This window comes from Mandrillus leucophaeus, unplaced genomic scaffold (assembly GCF_000951045.1).
Source record: "Mandrillus leucophaeus isolate KB7577 unplaced genomic scaffold, Mleu.le_1.0 Scaffold198, whole genome shotgun sequence".
Lineage (NCBI taxonomy): Eukaryota > Metazoa > Chordata > Mammalia > Primates > Cercopithecidae > Mandrillus > Mandrillus leucophaeus.
In genome coordinates this window covers 2,648,912-2,665,321 of record NW_012102009.1, presented here as the reverse complement: position 1 = coordinate 2,665,321, position 16,410 = coordinate 2,648,912, and the positions used below count along the sequence as shown (strand labels likewise).

Here is a 16,410-nt window from a genome sequence, read left to right as displayed (position 1 = left end):
AGCATCACCTGTGGACCACCTATAACCAAAATCTTCCCCAAGAATAGCCCTCAGCTGAGAGGATCTGCCTCACCCAAGATTATGCTCCTCCCCTGGTTGGCTGACATTTGGTGACTGGTGGATGCTGGGTAGAAAGACCCAGCACCCTTATCTCAATTGAAGACAAATCTGTCAAAGGACCATTTCAGCTCCTTAGGTAAGGGTGCTGGGCCCTATTTTCATAGTAGATAGCTGTTGTTCTCCATAAAGTTGTTTGCCAAGTAATGTGGGAAGTAACCTTCCATCCATCTCTCTGCCTTACTCTGAAATCTTCCAGTATCCTGCATGAGAGTGATTTTGCAGTAGAAATTTCAGAAGAGGCTGAATTTCATGGGAGAACCCATGTCACATGGAATAAAGGTAGCATATGTGGCATGGGATCTCAGAGGCTGAGAAGTATAGAAGGCCGCCCTCTGGGAATTGAGAAAGACTTTGGACTTCGACAAGCCAGGGATTTGTGGGGGTTTAGACTCATTTTATCCACATATTAAAGGACCTTAACACCTGGTTTGCACATATAAAGCAACTTTTCTGTGAGAGGTGCTGTTCATAAGAATTTTCCCTTTTTCCCTTTCTCTATGCTCCCAGTCCATATGCTCATGCGCTCGCACGCTCTCCCTCTCTCTCTCTCGGTGGAATCCTTTGAGGATGGGGATTTAATCTTATCCTAATATTCTCAGGACCTTGTATGGGACCTGGCATAGAATAGCTATTTAGTAATTGAATGAATGAATGAGGTACTTTACCTCTTTTACTTCTTTAACCACCATGATCATATTCCTTGCTCATAGATCTCAGTTTCAAGGTATTTATTCAGGCCAACTGCTGAGCATGGAGCTGTGCTCAACACTGAAGAAAGCAGAGCCAGCAGTTTTTTCTTGCATCTGACAGCATCCAGACTCCCCTTTTTGCTTCTGCGATCTGTCAATCTGCTGCATGAACTGACAGAAGCTGTCACTGCAATGGGTAATAATGTAAGTCACATACATAATTCATTTCTAATTACACAAATACACCTTTCACACAGCTTTATGTCATAATGTTCTGGCTCTAAACGACAATGTAAATACATTTCAATCACGTTCTCATTAGGATTGAATTACTAAAGGTGAATTTAAACATGAGCAGCTCTGATCTGCAGAATTAAACTTCTAGACAGTCTATCCATCCATTTAAAATGGTGTATGACAAAGGAGCGAGTGAAAAAAATCTGGCTGGCATTTCATTTGAGTGGCTCAATTATGGCCTACAGTCACATTGCCTGAGCAACTGTGTCTTAATATTATGTTGGCAAGATTAAAATTTTGACTGTGACTCACAGCAAACAACATGTATAATTAGCATATGGCTTTGTTTTTCTGACTTGTTCCCAAATTAATATATTGTATCCTAGAGGGATTTGTAGATATTGCTATTTTGGTATTCAAGGAAGGCTTCAACATGACTTGGTAGAAAGGGATATTATTTTGTCTTACCTTGCATGATATAAATGTTTTTGGTTTAGACCAGTTTCCTATGGCACTTTTCTATAGCTAACCTGTGATCTTTGCTTCAAACCATTACAAACTTCTATCCCTAAGATATTCTGTTGTTCACAAAACCAATACTAATTCAGAATATAGCTTTTATGATGTAAAAATTGTAAAAAAAGAAAAAAAAAGTGCCTTGACAGACAATAGTTTGTTGGAGTTTGTTATACTTACTTGAAAACCTGAAGTGTTTGGTGTAATTTAATCTTTATAATTTTTTTAAGATTTATTAAAAAATTATTTTTTTGAGTAAGAAGGTAATAAAATTCCAAAGCAGACCAAAATTAACAATTCCTTTATTTTTGTTTTTTGAGGAAATGTAAACAAAATACTGAAGACTTTTTTTTGAGTAGTTAAAAAATATATGACATCATAGATATCTACAGCATAAAAAATCCGGCCGGGCATGGTAGCTCACACCTGTAATCCCAGCACTTTGGGAGGCCAAGGTGGGCAGATTACAAGGTCAAGAGATCAAGACCATCCTGGCCAACATGGTGAAACCCCATCTCTACTAAGAATACAAAAATAAGCTGGACATCGTGGTATGTGCCTGTAGTCCCAGCAACTTGGGAGGCGGAGGCAGGAGAATTGCTTGACCCAGGAGGCAGAGGTTGCAGTGAGCCGAGATCATGCCACTGTACTCCGGCCTGGGCTACAGAGCAAGACTCTGTCTCAAAAATAAATAAACAAATAAAAAATAAATCCTTTGTACCTGCAACATATTTATTTTCACGTATTCCTTTTTTTTTCTTTTGAAGTAGAGATAGGATCATGCTATGTTGTCCAGATTGGTTTCAAACTCCTGACCTCAAGCAGTCTTCCTGCCTCTGCCTCCCAAAATATTGGGATTACAGCTGTGAGCCACTGTACCCATTCCCTGTTTTATTATTAAAAATTTCATCTCTGGAGGTATGCATAGTTTATGTAGTAATTATAGATGAAGTTAGAATTTGAAATTGGGAGTCAAAATCCTTCCTGAGTATTTCTGGATGTGTCTGCGAGAGTGTTTCCAGAAGAGATTAGCCTTTACCTCTAGAAGAGATTTGCTTTACCAATGATGTTTGTATCATCCAATCTTTTGAGGACCTGAATAGAATGAAAAGGCAGGGAGGGTAAAAGTACTTTCTGTTTGAGCTGGAACATCCATCTTCTCCTATCCTCTGACATCAGAGCTCCTAGTTCTCGGGCCTTTGGACTCAGACTGGGACTTAAACTATCACCCATGTCTTTGTTCATTTGAGGTGCTACAGCAAAATACCATAAACTGGATAGCTCATAAACAACAGAAATTTGTTTCTTACAGTTCTGAAGGGTGGAGAGTCCACGAACAAGGCACCAGCAGAGCCAGTGTCTGGTGAGGGCCTGCTCTCTGTTTCATAGATAGCACCGTGTAGCTGTGACCTCACATGGTGGAAGGGACAAGGAGTCTCTCTTGGGCCTCTTTTATAAAGGCATTAATTCCGTTCATGAGACTCTGCCCTCATGACCTGATCACCTCCCCAAGACCCCACCTCCTAATATCACATTGGTAGTGTGGTTTCAACATAAGAATTTGGGAAGGACACAAACATTCAGACTATAGCAACCCCTTACCCCCTTCTCAGGCCTTCAGACTCAGACTGGGACAGCAGATTTTTGGGACTTCCTGCCTTCTATAATTATGTGAGTTGATTCCCAGAATAACTCTTTCTATATATATCTATATATCTCTTTCTGTTTATCTTCTATTGGTTCTGTTTCTCTGGACAATTCTGACCAATACAGATGTATACCGCTGTTTAGCATCTGAGGGGAACAAAATTACAACTGCTACATTTGTTTAAAGAAAACCTGTAGGAATGTCAATCTAATGCTTCCATCTCTTACATAAATATAATGGTGCTAAGTAAAAGTTTAGTATTTATAAACCTCTGTTTATTATGTATGTAGTATAGCCATTATGGACTAATATAAATAAATTAGATAAGATAGGATCAAAGGTTTTCTGAAACAGACCAAAATGAACATGTGAAAATCAGGTGCTTGAAACATGTGATAACCTACATTTATTTATCTCTTTAAAGTTAAGTGGTTTGCTCCTCACAACAATGCTGAGAGTTGAACAGAGCAAATACTCTATTTTCTCTGTTTTACAGATTTAAGGCTTACAGAGATTAAATAATTATTCAAGATCATTCAGTGACAGAGCTGAAATTTGAACACCAGCCTCTCTTTTAACTCAAAATCTGAAGCTCTTTCCAGTGCACTGTCCTGCCTTTTCTGTGATTTCACCATGCCAGGTTCCTGAGACAGATTGTAAATGCAAGAAAAAAATGAACTAATGTGAGTGTTTCATATCATGTTCTCTTTTCAAGTGAATTAATTAAAGAATTGGGTTTTGGATTAAAGTGTGTGAATTTCATGAGATCTGAATCTTATGTTTATCCTTTCACAGAACAATAGACATGGTATTTTAACACTGAAGCAGTTGATTTGATTGACTACCCTTTCTGCTCAGATTGCTCAAACTGACAACTCACAAGACAAAAACACAAGGTCACAAGACACTGTGGGCTGCATCCAGCTTTAGGTTTACTCATCTTTAAGAAAACATACACACCAAGCAACGAGAAAGCAAGGATTGCAAAAGCAGAGTGGAAGTCTTACGAGTCCAGGCTAGGCTTCCAAATATCTCAGTCTCTCCGTACCAAGGATACATGTGGTCATGTGAGACAAGACTGAATGTGTGTGGAAAACCACCATTAGTGGGAGCTATCAGCTCTGGGATTCTTTCAGCTTTCATACTTTGTTAAGGTGGGAAACAAAAAGTATACATGGAGGTCAAAATATCCCTTTCATTTTTTATAATAGCTTACTTGATTGACTTGACTTTACATCTGTTACCCAAGTGGGTTGTTAATACTGAGCTCTGTCCTACCCACGAGGAAATGCTTCCCAGGTAAGCTTCAGGGTTTGGAGGCACAGAAGAAGCTTGTGTTTTTTGTTTTCTTGTTGTTGCTGTTTTTGAGATAGGATCTTGCTCTGTTGCCCCAGCTGGAGTTCAGTGGCACTATCATAGCTCACTGCAGCCTCGAACTTCTGGGCTCAAGGTAACTTCCTACCTTAGTCTACCTAGTAGCTGGGACTATAGGCATGTGCCACCATGCCTGACTAATTTTATTTTACTTTTTGTAGAGATAGGCTCTTGCTGTGTTTCCAGGGCTGGTCTTGAACTCCTAGCCTCAAGCAGTCCAGCCACCTTGGTGTCCCAGAATGCTGGGATTACAGGCAAGAGTCACTGCACCCTGCCTTGAGAGCTTGTGTTTTCTACAAGCAAACTCATTTCCAGGAGGAAGAAGGTGGAGATATTTCCCTTTTTTTTTTAAATTTTTTTATCTTGCAGTTTTTTAAAATTGAGGTAAAATTCACATATTATAAATCATAATTAAAAATTTATTGAAGTGAAGTTTATGTAGCATAAAATTGATTATTTTTTTTCAGAGTTTTAAAATGAATTTATTAAAGAAGGTTCTTAGGAAGGCAACAACTTTTGTCATTAAAAAAAGTTATTTTTTTCATGCTGTATAATAAAGGTAATGTAAGAGGCTACAGAGTTATAAGTTTCTTTCTACTGGAATTCTCTGGTATAGCACAGTGTAGTCATTTCTGCAGTTCTAGAATAAATAAAAAGTCTCTTCTATGCTTCTCTTCAAAAGCAATGAATAACAGAAGATGGCATAAAAAAGCCATATTTTTTCTATTCATTCTGTAGTATTGGAGCCAGTATTTTTACCATCACAGGCTACAATTTTCACTTTATCCACTTTAGTAAGTTCTGTCACCTCTCTGAATTCAACATCATTCAATACAAAAGTCCACACATTATCGCAGAATCTGTATGTATTTAGAGAGTCCCTGAAATTGACTCTGTTCCTGACCCTCTGAGCCAATGCAGAATTTATAGGCTTATCAAACTGAAGTAGAACTTGAAGGGCAAGTTGGGGAGTGATCTGTTGAGACTGTATGAGCTCATCTAGGCTCTCCTGAAGACTGTTTCTCAAAGTGGTATTTCTGTATAACTGATATGCCATGGCTTAGGAGGAAGAATTTGTTTTTCTTATTCAAGCTTGCATTGATGTTCTGTGGGGAAGGCGCTTCCCGCCGCGGAGCGGAAAGAAGCCGCCATGAGCCTGGTAGGAGGTTCCTACTTCCCCGACCACCTCTCCAGCCACCGCAGAAAACCCTAAAATTGATTATTTTAAAGTGAACAATTCAGTAGAATTTAGTACATTCACAGTGTTGTTTAGCCAACACCACTGTCTTATTCCAGAACATTTTCATCACCCCCAAAAGAAACCCCATACCTGTAAGCATTTACTGCTAGTTCTGGGATGAACTGTGACCATCGTGGTCCCTTTCATCTTCTGCTCTAAAACGGCAGCAAGGGAAGGAGGGTGACTGAACTTTTGAGGTTCTGTAGAGGTTGTTCCTCAGGGCCATGAAAGTAGGGTTGGGACGGGAAGTGACAGTGCACTGAGCAAGGTTCTAGTGGGTCCTTTATCCCACCTGCTGGCTGTCAACAAAGAGTTCCAGTGACTTCTACAGCAGGCCTGTTTTCACTTTCCGTTTGTATTAGTCAGAGTTCTTCAGAGAAACAGAAACAATATGAGATCTCTCTCTATATGTCTATATCTATATCTCTATATCTATCTATATACTTAGGAATTTATTTGTTTTAAGAAATTGGCTAAAGGGACTGTAGGGGCTGGCAAATTGAAAATCTGTAGGGTAAGCCAGCAGGCTGGAAACTCAGGCAGAATTTCCATGTTGCAGTTTTGAGGAATTCCTTCTTTTGGGAACCTCAGTCTTTGCTTTTATTACTTTCAGCTGATTGAATGAGGGCTACTCACATTATAGAGGGTAATCTGCTTTACTTAAAGACAACTTAGTGTAAATGTTAACCACATCCACAAATACCTGCATGGCAACCTCTAGACTAGTGTTTGACCAAACAACTGGGCACCATAGTCTAGCTAGGTTGACATAAAATTAACCATCACATCATTTACTCTTACTTATTTTATTTTAAATTAATAGCAGCTGTGTAATACTCATTGCGTGCCAGGGACTCTTCTAAGTGCTTTATGAATATTCATTTAATATATATATATGCTTATTAACAAGGACCCATTATATGTACTTGAATACAAATCTTAGGGTATAAATACAAGTTCATGACTTGTTAGTATGGTTCACCAAATACTTGTTTTTTCCTCTTATTTATATACCTTTTGTTCATGCTTAATCTCAGTCACTAAACTTTTTATTTGGACTTATTTCCCTGGGTATCCTCTAATGACTTTTTCCTGGGCTGTTCCCTTTCCCCTAGCATTCTTGGACTCCCTGCTCCTATTTTGTGGCTGTAATTGTCAGAAAACCTGAAATACGGGGGCTTAAGTGAGGTAGAAGTTTATTTCTCAGGTGAAAGTCTGGGACGGCAGTCTGGGCTGGTGTGGTAATTTCAGTCGCTGGGGACCCCAGCTCCTAGCTTGTTGTGGCTCCCCAGTCCCTATTATGCAGCTTCCACCTTGTGTTATGCACTGGCTCCAGCAATCACATTTGCATTTCAGCCAACAAAAAAGAGAAGGAGAAGACTTCCTCTTAAGGGCTTATTCTCAAAATTGCATACCACACTTTCATTTACATCCCATTGATCAAATTAACCACATGGCAAGGTGGAGATATTCTTGATAAATTTACCAGTCAGAGAAATCACTATCTCCCAAGGGCAAGGGTGAAACAGGTTGCAAAGGGAGGCCAGGAGTTAAATAAACTGAGCTCCCTTCACCAGAAAGGTGAAGAAGCACTTCCCTCTGACAATGGACAGTCAGCACAATTTTAATGACACCAATGGATGTAAAGCCATTCACTAGATACTGGGTATGGTGGGGAGTGTGGTACCTAATAAGCTTTGAAAAAGTAGTTTATAAGAGCTTTGCAAAGAACATTGGTGTACCTATAGGCTATGGTTTTTGTTTTTGTTTTTGGCATTGTCGAATTTGTTATCAAGTTTTGGACTGAGTGATTATTTATATGATTGTTATTTAATCTGTCATAATGAGAGGAGCAGTAGTGCTGATAGCCTGTGGCTTATATCAGCGCTTTAGAAATGTTAACAAGTAATGACTATTTTCTACTGTTAGCAATAACCGTAGCAATAGTGTGTCACATTAACCTTTATCCTCTGAATCCTATTCATATTTTAAATTTCAATCACTAGCAAAGCATATGCTGCTAGCTTTATTATCTGAAACCAGCTCCTCTAATCTTTCTTCCTTTATTTATTCAAACCTCTACCTTAGGAGGGAACCATCAAGGAGAAGCCTTGTGTTTTCATCATGAGGCCTCATTAAACACGATAAGGTTGGAATGTAGCCAGATTCCCCCCGAATGGTTGGCCTTGGAAATCAGTTTCTAATTCAGGGGGCATCAAACAAGGTGGCTCTAAGGCAGCTGTGAGTGATGCTTTTTTTTTTTTCCTTCCTGGCCTTCATGTTCTCTTCTACTCAGTGGCTAAACTAACTTAAGCTGGCTCACGCATTACACCAGAGTCCAGAGGCAGTTAGGAGGGGCCACAGCTCTGGCCAAGTCAAGGGCATGCCAGCTGGAATAAGGGACTTGGTTTATCACACAGAGCAGCCACTATCCTGCTCAGTCTAGTGATTAAGGAGAAGTTCCTGGGGCAGAGATTAGGGAAATTAGGAGTGGGCAAGTGTAAGAAAGCAAGAGGAAGGTGAATGGGGTGGCCAAAGCCCCTGTTCAGATCCCAGTTCATGGCCTGATTTATGAAACCAGGTTATGGGCCTCTCTGAACTTCTGGCTCAATCCTGAGGTGCCTGGGTGTGTGTGTGGAAGGCCCTCTGGCAATGCCTAGGGTGATGGAAACATAGTACCTAATACTAGGGTATCTACTTCTGATTATTTGGTAATTTTGCTCTTAATTACCAAAGGAAAAAATTATTTATTACCTTTTCCCTTCAGTCTTCTCTCGCTCAGAGTCTAAGTTAAAAATTTCACAGTGGCCTCCAGGCCTAACATGATCTGGCTCTATTATCTTTCTGACCTCATCTCCCCTTTGCTAACAACACTTCATTCCCACTGTCCCCCTTGCTATACCTTAAATGCTGAGTGTGCTCCTGCCTCAGTTTTTCCCATGGTGTCCTAGAGCCTGACCCATGGTGAGTACCTGCTTAGCAAGTTGTTGAGGGCTTGAAGAATGATCTGTGGTGTCCAACCTTTCTATGGAAACAAAGGGAAATGTGGGACAGGGAAAGACCATTGGATGAGTACAAACACTTTCTCTGTAGTGGAGGCACTAAAAAGTGGCTTTGAGATCAGTTAGTTATATTGTCATATTGTCTTTGGCGATCAGATTCTTAGAAGTGGTTACGCCCTTAAAAGATGGGAAAGAGCTACATGATTCAGAGGGTTGACCAAATGCCAAAGAGCATTGCTGTCCATTTGTTTCCCATACACTGTGAACCACCATTGACTGTGCAGAACTAGAGCCTTAAAAAATATAATAGGCAATAAAGAAGGCTCTGGTGCCTGTGTATTGAGATGGGATTGAGATCAATAAATTTTTCTATCACTTGTTAACAATCCATACCCTTTATAAAACTTTCTAGTCCCTTTAATAAAGCTAATTTGGGATGCAAACACTGTAAATTCCCCCTTTAATCTTGGAACTCAGTAACCTCCAGTATTTAGTTTCCATGCAATAAGTTAACCTCCAAAGGGTGGAAAAATTTTTAGAAATCCTTGTTTAGAAAGCATTGCAGACATAGGAATAATTAATATATACTTTAACATTTGATGAGACAGCAAGTCCAGAATGATTACTCATTCAAGTTGAAAGGGAGATATAAGAATCTATAGGACAGTATTTTAAAGGTACCTATGTGAGACTTACCATTGAGACATGGTCACTTCACTTATTTTCTCTGTAGCAAAGTAGACCTTTGGCATTTCTGGTCTTCCCCAGCTCCTGATCCACAAAACTTAGCCACAGGCGAGACGGGAATTCACACTGCCTTGTCTTATGCTGCATGGCAGCTTTCTCAGTAAGACATCAAAGGAACCTGGCATTGGTTACCACTTTCAAGTAGACTAGAAATTATTTCCACTAACTGCTGGAGAGCGCCCCTCATGACTGTGCTCCACCATGAACATATTGAATAGCATTGCCAGACAGAAACACATAATAGAGAGCTGCTTTATTTATGAGAAGCTCTGCAAAAGAAAAATTTCAGAGCTTAGAGAGGAATCTCGTGTACTTGCTTCTTATGAGAATATTACCATAAAAATACCACTTCTGTCATCCAAGGGGGAGAAAGCTGTTTTCAGATGTAGTAGAGATGTCCAGTGGAACCTAATGGTTTGTATAATTCTGGACTTAAAAAGGACTTCATATTTGAAAAGTGATGTTTGCAGCAATTTTGGCCTATCCCAAAAGAACCACAGTCTTCATCTTAATTAGATAAATAGAAAGTCAGCATCATTGCAATACGATGTTCAAAGCCCTTGGCTTGGAATCAGCAGATTTGGAGGTTCTAGTCAGAACTCTGCCATTGATTTGGCTTCTGATTATACGGAATTCTTAATTTTTACACTTTAATAATAGTAATAATGAGTCATTCATTGATGGCTTACTATGTGCCAGACATTTTGCTAAATGCTTTATATGCATTATTTCATTTATTCCTCTTGTCAATCCTAAGACATGGGTATTATTTATTATCCTCATTTTACAGGGAGGATAGTAATGCCTAGAAAGGTTAAATGCTTCCCAAGAGCACAATGCTAAGAGCTGGATCTGATCCCGGGTTGATGTGGCTATAGAACTTGTTTGTATGCACCAGGCTTAAATTCACAAGCTAAATGAAAATTTAAGGAATATCTTTTTTTTTTTTTTTTTTTTGAGACAGAGTCTCACTCTGTCGCCCAGGCTGGAGTGCAGTGGCCGGATCTCGACTCACTGCAAGCTCACCCTCCCGGGTTCACGCCATTCTCCTGCCTCAGCCTCCCAAGTAGCTGGGACTACAGGTTACCCGCCGCCTCACCCAGCTAGTTTTTTGTATTTTTTAGTAGAGACGGGTTTCACCGTGTTAGCCAGGATGGTCTCGATCTCCTGACCTCGTGATCCGCCTGTCTCGGCCTCCCAAAGTGCTGGGATTACAGGCTTGAGCCACTGCGCCCGGCAGAATATCTTATAGCAGTCATCAGTGTGAGGAACTGTGGGCTTCTACCTTTTATGCCAGGATCACTTGTTCTCATATTAAGATATATTTACCAGGAACCTGATTTAGAAAATGCAAGGATTTAGGAGCTTTTGAAAAAAAAAAAAAAGAATAAAAGATAAGCAGAAAGATTAGGCCTGTTTGTTAAATAAATTTTAAAAAGGTTATATATGGTAGATTTTAAAGAAGTGATTGTTACTGAGGATACCCATGAAAAAGATTTGTTATTTTATCTAATTATCCTGATTAAAGAATGTGGTGGTCAAGAAATATCGGTAGATAAGTTGGAAACAAAACAAAAAGCAAAGGGGAAAATACCATTTTGTGAGAATGGCCTGCTGGTGGCAGCAACAGATCACAACAATTGTCTCCCATCACATCAGGAATTCTAGGCATGTCTTTAAGTACACAGCTTCCTGTTTTTATAAGATTTCAAATCACAGGCTGCTGTTATGATGGCTATAAAAACTGGCAAATCATTCTAGCTATCAATATGACTGACAGGATTATTTTCTACAGCATTTTATATTGTCAGAGCTTTACACTTATTTTCTCCCCATGGGTTGTGTTGGTAGAGGGGGGGTGGGTATTAAATTATTAATTAAATGAAAAATGAGCAAACTTTAAAGTTTGATGGAAATAGTCTGTTGAAATCAGTGACACCTTAGTTATTAACTTCTGATTTTGTTGTAAGATGAATATCGGTTTAATAAACAGACTTTTGCACAGAATTATTTGTTTTTTCACTGTGAATTTTTTTACGAGAGATCAGGTAACAATTTTTCAGTTCTCCATAAACATTATTAAAGGATTTTTTTTGACTTACATAGCTTTGAAAACACAAAACATTAATGTTTATTTCATAAGTAGTAGAAAATGAAAACGTATGTTTTAGTTGTATTATTTATGCCTGAGGAAATACCCATAAAGAGAAATTCTCAACTGCTGCAGTGCCTGAGCCTTTGATGAAGGCCAGACTCTGGTCACTAGGTGGAGCTGTCGACTCCTAGCAGTGCCTTGGGAACCCAGGTGTAGAAGGGTCATGTGGTCAGACAGTGATGCTTTGACCTGGATGTTGCTTTCTGTCTGGGTAGCCTAGTACTGGAGGCTTCCATACATCTCAGCCTGGTTTCTGATCCTAGGGTGGGAAGAGTTTGTGCTGCTAAGGAAGATGAGTTAGAAGACCCACTCTTTTTGTTAGTACTGTGTCAGCAAACCACATCTGGGTTCCTCTAATGGATGGAACAATACTGAGGCTTCCAGAATGCTAAGTACCTTTTAGGTAAAAGGGGATCTGCTTGAAAATTGGACCTGGGTGGAGTCCTTTATTGTGAAAAATATGATCGACCTTCCTGGACACGTTGAGACTTCAGTCATTCCTATACCTTGAGATGTTGATGGCACCACGTGGGTGTTCGATATAGGTGAATTAAATGGATAAACAAGTGAATTAAACAAATAAAAAAATGCAGGATGACTCCTTTCATTTCCTCGGTAAGAAGCTCTATGTCTTATCTCATTCATTTATTAATTCATTTGCCATACAGTGTTTGAGAACTTACGATGTTCTAGGTTTTTTACAAAACGCTGAAATTCAGAGATGCTTACTTTCATTTCTGCAGGTTCTGTCATCTATAATTTTGGTGTGAGGAATGAGTTAGGAATGTAAATTTTAGAAAACAGTTGCCCAATTGTAATAACACTTAAATAATCCATTCTTTCCCTATTGATTTTTCTGTTCTTGAACAGTATTTTAATATGGATTTCAAGATTTATTATTATTTAGGAGATCAGATTCCTCTGTAGTATCCTTCTTTTTCAGTATTTTATTGGTTACTCTATATCAGTTATTTTTCTGGATTAATCTTAGAATTATTTTGTCAATTAATTTAGAGAAAAAATGAGATAATTTAGAGTATTCATCCAGGAATATGGAATGTCTGTCTAGATATTCATATCTTCTTTTATGTTTCTAGGAAATGTGTTATTTTCATGTAGAAGAGAACATTCCTAAACATTACTGGCTTCCTTAATTAGTTTACATCTAGGTGCTCAGTCATCACCTCCTCAGAGTAGCCTTCCTAACCGTTAACCATACTATTTGTTTTTTTGTGTTTTGTTTGTTTGTTTGTTTGTTTCTTTAAGAAACAGGGTCTCACTTTGTTGCCCAGGTTGGTCTCCAACTTTTGGGCCCAAGCAATCCTCCCACCTCGGCCTCCTGAAGTGCTGAGATTACAGGCATGAGTCAGTATGCTGGGCTGAATCCATGCTATTTGAATGGCATACTGCCCACCCCTGCATAAATATTTTCCTCCATTTTTTTTCTAGGCAAGGTCTCACTCTTGTTGCCCAGGCTGGAGTGCAGTGGCGTGCTCATAGCTCACTGCAGTCTCGTACTCCTGGGCTCAAGTGATCCTCCCAGAGTGCTAGGATTACAGGCATGAGCCACCATACCTGTAATTTTTTATCGTGTTAAAATACACATAACACACCTCCATTTTTTTGTGTTAAAATACACATAACAATTATAATCTTAACCATTTTAAGTGTACAGTTCTGTGGTATTAAGTATGTTCATAATGTTGTGTAACCATCAACCACCATCCATTTCCTTAATTCTTAAAATTTTTTAAAAAATTCATTTAATTCTCATTTGTTGAGACAGGGCCTTGCTTTGTCACCCTGGCTGGGGTGCAATGGCATGATCTTGGCTCACTGAAGCCACAACCTCCTGGGCTCAAGCGATCCTCCCGTCTCAGCCTCCCAAGTAGCTGGGATTACAGGCTTGCAACACTATGTCCAGCTAATTTTTGTGTTTTTTTGTGGAGACATGGTTTTGCCCTGTTGCCCAGGCTGGTCTACTGGGCTGAAGCAATCTGCCTGCCTCGACCTTCCGAAGTGCTGGGATTATAGGCATGAGCCACCACACCCAGGCTAAAATTTATTTTAAAAATTTAAAACTTTTAAAAGAGATAGAGTTTCATATTGCTTAAGCTGGAGTGTAGTGGCTGTTTGCAGGTGCAATCATAGTGCACTAAATCCTCCAACTCCTGAGCTCAAGCGATCCTCCCGCCTTAGCCTCCCAAGTTGTTGAGACTACAGGCACACGACACCACACCTGGCTTCCATAACTCTTTTTATCTTGTAAACCTGAAACTGTACCCGTGAAATAACAACTCCCCACTTCTCCCTCCCCTCGGCTTCTGGCAACCACCACTCTACTGTCTGTCTCTATAATTTTGACTGCTCTAAGTACCTCATATAAGTGGACTTATACGGTATTTGTCTTTTTGTGACTGGCTTATTTCACTTAGCATAATGTTGTCAAGGTTCATCTCTGTTTTGTCAGAATTTCTTTCCTTTATAAGGCTAAATATTATTTCATTGTAGTGTATACCACATTTTGTTTATCCATTTATCTGTTGATGGACACTTGGATTGCTTCCATGTTTTAACTATTGTGAGTAACTGCTATGAACATGGGTTTACACATATCTCAAGACCCTGTTTTTAATGATTTTGGGCATATACCCAGAAGTGGAATTGCTGGATTATATGATAGTTCTATTTTTAATTTCTTGAGGAACTGCTGTGCTGTTTTTCACAGTGGCTGTACCATTTTACATTCTTACTAGCAGTGCACAAGGGTTCCGATTTCTCTACATCCTCACCAACATTGTTATTTTCTGTTTTCTTTTTTAGTAGTCGCCATTCTAATGGGTGTGAAGTAGTATATCATTGCAGTTTTGATGTGCATTTCTCTAATGATTAGTGATGTTGAGCATCTTTTCATTTGCTTATTGGCCATTTATATATCTCTGTTGGGAGAAATGTCTATTCAAGTTCTTTGCCCATTTTTTAATTGAATCTTTTGTTGTTGAGCTTTAGGAGTTCTTTATATATTCTGGATATTAATCCCTGTCAGATATATAGTTTGCAAGTATTTCCTCCCATTCTGTAGGTTGTCTTTTTACTCTTTGTCTTTTCATGCACAAAGTTTAAAATTTTTCTTGAAGTCCAATTTGTCTTATTTTTTTTCTTTTGTTGCCTGTGCCTTTGGTGTTATGTCCAAGAAATCATTGTGAAATCCAGTGTCATGAAGCTTTTGCCCTACTAAAAGTTTTATAATCTTAGGTCTTACACTTAGGTATTTGATACATTTTGAGTTACTTTTTGTAAGTAATATAAGGTAAGGGTCCAAATTCCTTCATTTGTATGTGGATATCCAGTTATCTCAGCACTATTTGTTGAAGAGATTATTCTTTACCCACTGAATGGTCTTGGTACCCAGTTAAAAATCAATTTACTATATATGTGAAAGTTTACTTTTGGACTCTTAATTCTAGTCCATTGATCTATACACCTATCCTATGGCATCACCACATGTTATAATTACTGTAGCTTTGTAGTACATGTTGAAATCAGGAAGTGTGAGTCTCCCAGATTTGTTCTTTTTTTTGATATTGTTTTGACCATTCAGGACCCTTGAGTTTCCATTTGAATTTTAGGATGGGGTTTTCTTTCTTTCTTTTTTTTTCATGCTGTATTATCTTTAATTAAGTACAAAGACCTTTCTAACATGTAACTTAGAGATCATTTCACCCACTGATTTGGCTGCCAGTCTCTTCAGCAGTGGCTGCCCTTGCCAATGTCGAAACTGTTGGAGAGCCTGGTGATAAAGTTGTTGCCATTGGCATCTTTCACATGAACTACATCAAAAGATCCAAGATGTCTTTTCTCTGTTGGTGATCACACCAGTTTGTCTCAGATTAGCACCTCCAGTAACCATACATACACTACCAGCGTCAAACTTGAGGAAATCAGTAATCTTGCCGGTCTCCAAGTCAATCTAAATGGGGTCATTCACCTTGATGAGGGAATCAGGGTAGCAGATGGTGAAAGCGTCATGAGTCACCAGATGAGGGATTCCTTTTGTGCTCACAAAGATTTTTCTCACTTTGCACAACTTGTACTTTGTCTCCTGGGGTGTAATAGGATGAACAGCGAAGTGACCCTTAGTATCATAGATTAGATGGAAATGCCCTCTGGTCTTGTCAATGCTGATGACATTCATGAAACCAGCAGGGTAGGTTAAATCAGTTCAGACTTTGCCATTAATCTTAATGAACCGCTGTGTGCAGATCTTTTCATCTCCTGTCAGGGTATACTTAAGTCAGTTCCTTAGGAAAATGATGAGAGACTCTCAGCTTGTAGGGACCAGTGGATGTACAAGGAGCAAACTTCCTGGCTAATTCATCCAACTTCCAATGCTTATTTCTTTTGGGGTTGGAGGATGTTTGGCCAGGTCAGAGATAAAGTGCTTCCTGCCAGCAGCACCAGATCTGCCCCCACCCACCCCCGACCCTAGCCCAGCATTTGCTTTTTTCCCTAGAGCCTGGCCTGGCCAACTGCAGAGGCTGCAATCTCTTTGCCTCTGCCCGTCAGTCCCCTTCCAGAGTCCTAAGACCTGAGACAGCCCCAGCCTAGGGAGGATAGAGGAAAATATGTTCCCGGATGGGTTTTTCTATTTCTGCCAAAAAAGTCATTGGATAATAGGGATT

The 16,410-nt window shown here is 39.3% G+C and overlaps 2 pseudogenes across 1 annotated transcript; both read right to left on the bottom strand.

Moving 5' to 3' along the window:
* Nucleotides 1-5,040: 5,040 nt before the first annotated feature.
* Nucleotides 5,041-5,784, bottom strand: LOC105538718 (annotated as a pseudogene). Its single transcript, XR_001005953.1, has one exon. The product of XR_001005953.1 is annotated as a transcription initiation factor IIA subunit 2 pseudogene (transcript).
* A 9,691-nt stretch (nucleotides 5,785-15,475) lies between these two features.
* LOC105538742 overlaps nucleotides 15,476-16,410 on the bottom strand; it is a 95,140-nt pseudogene continuing 94,205 nt past the window's right edge.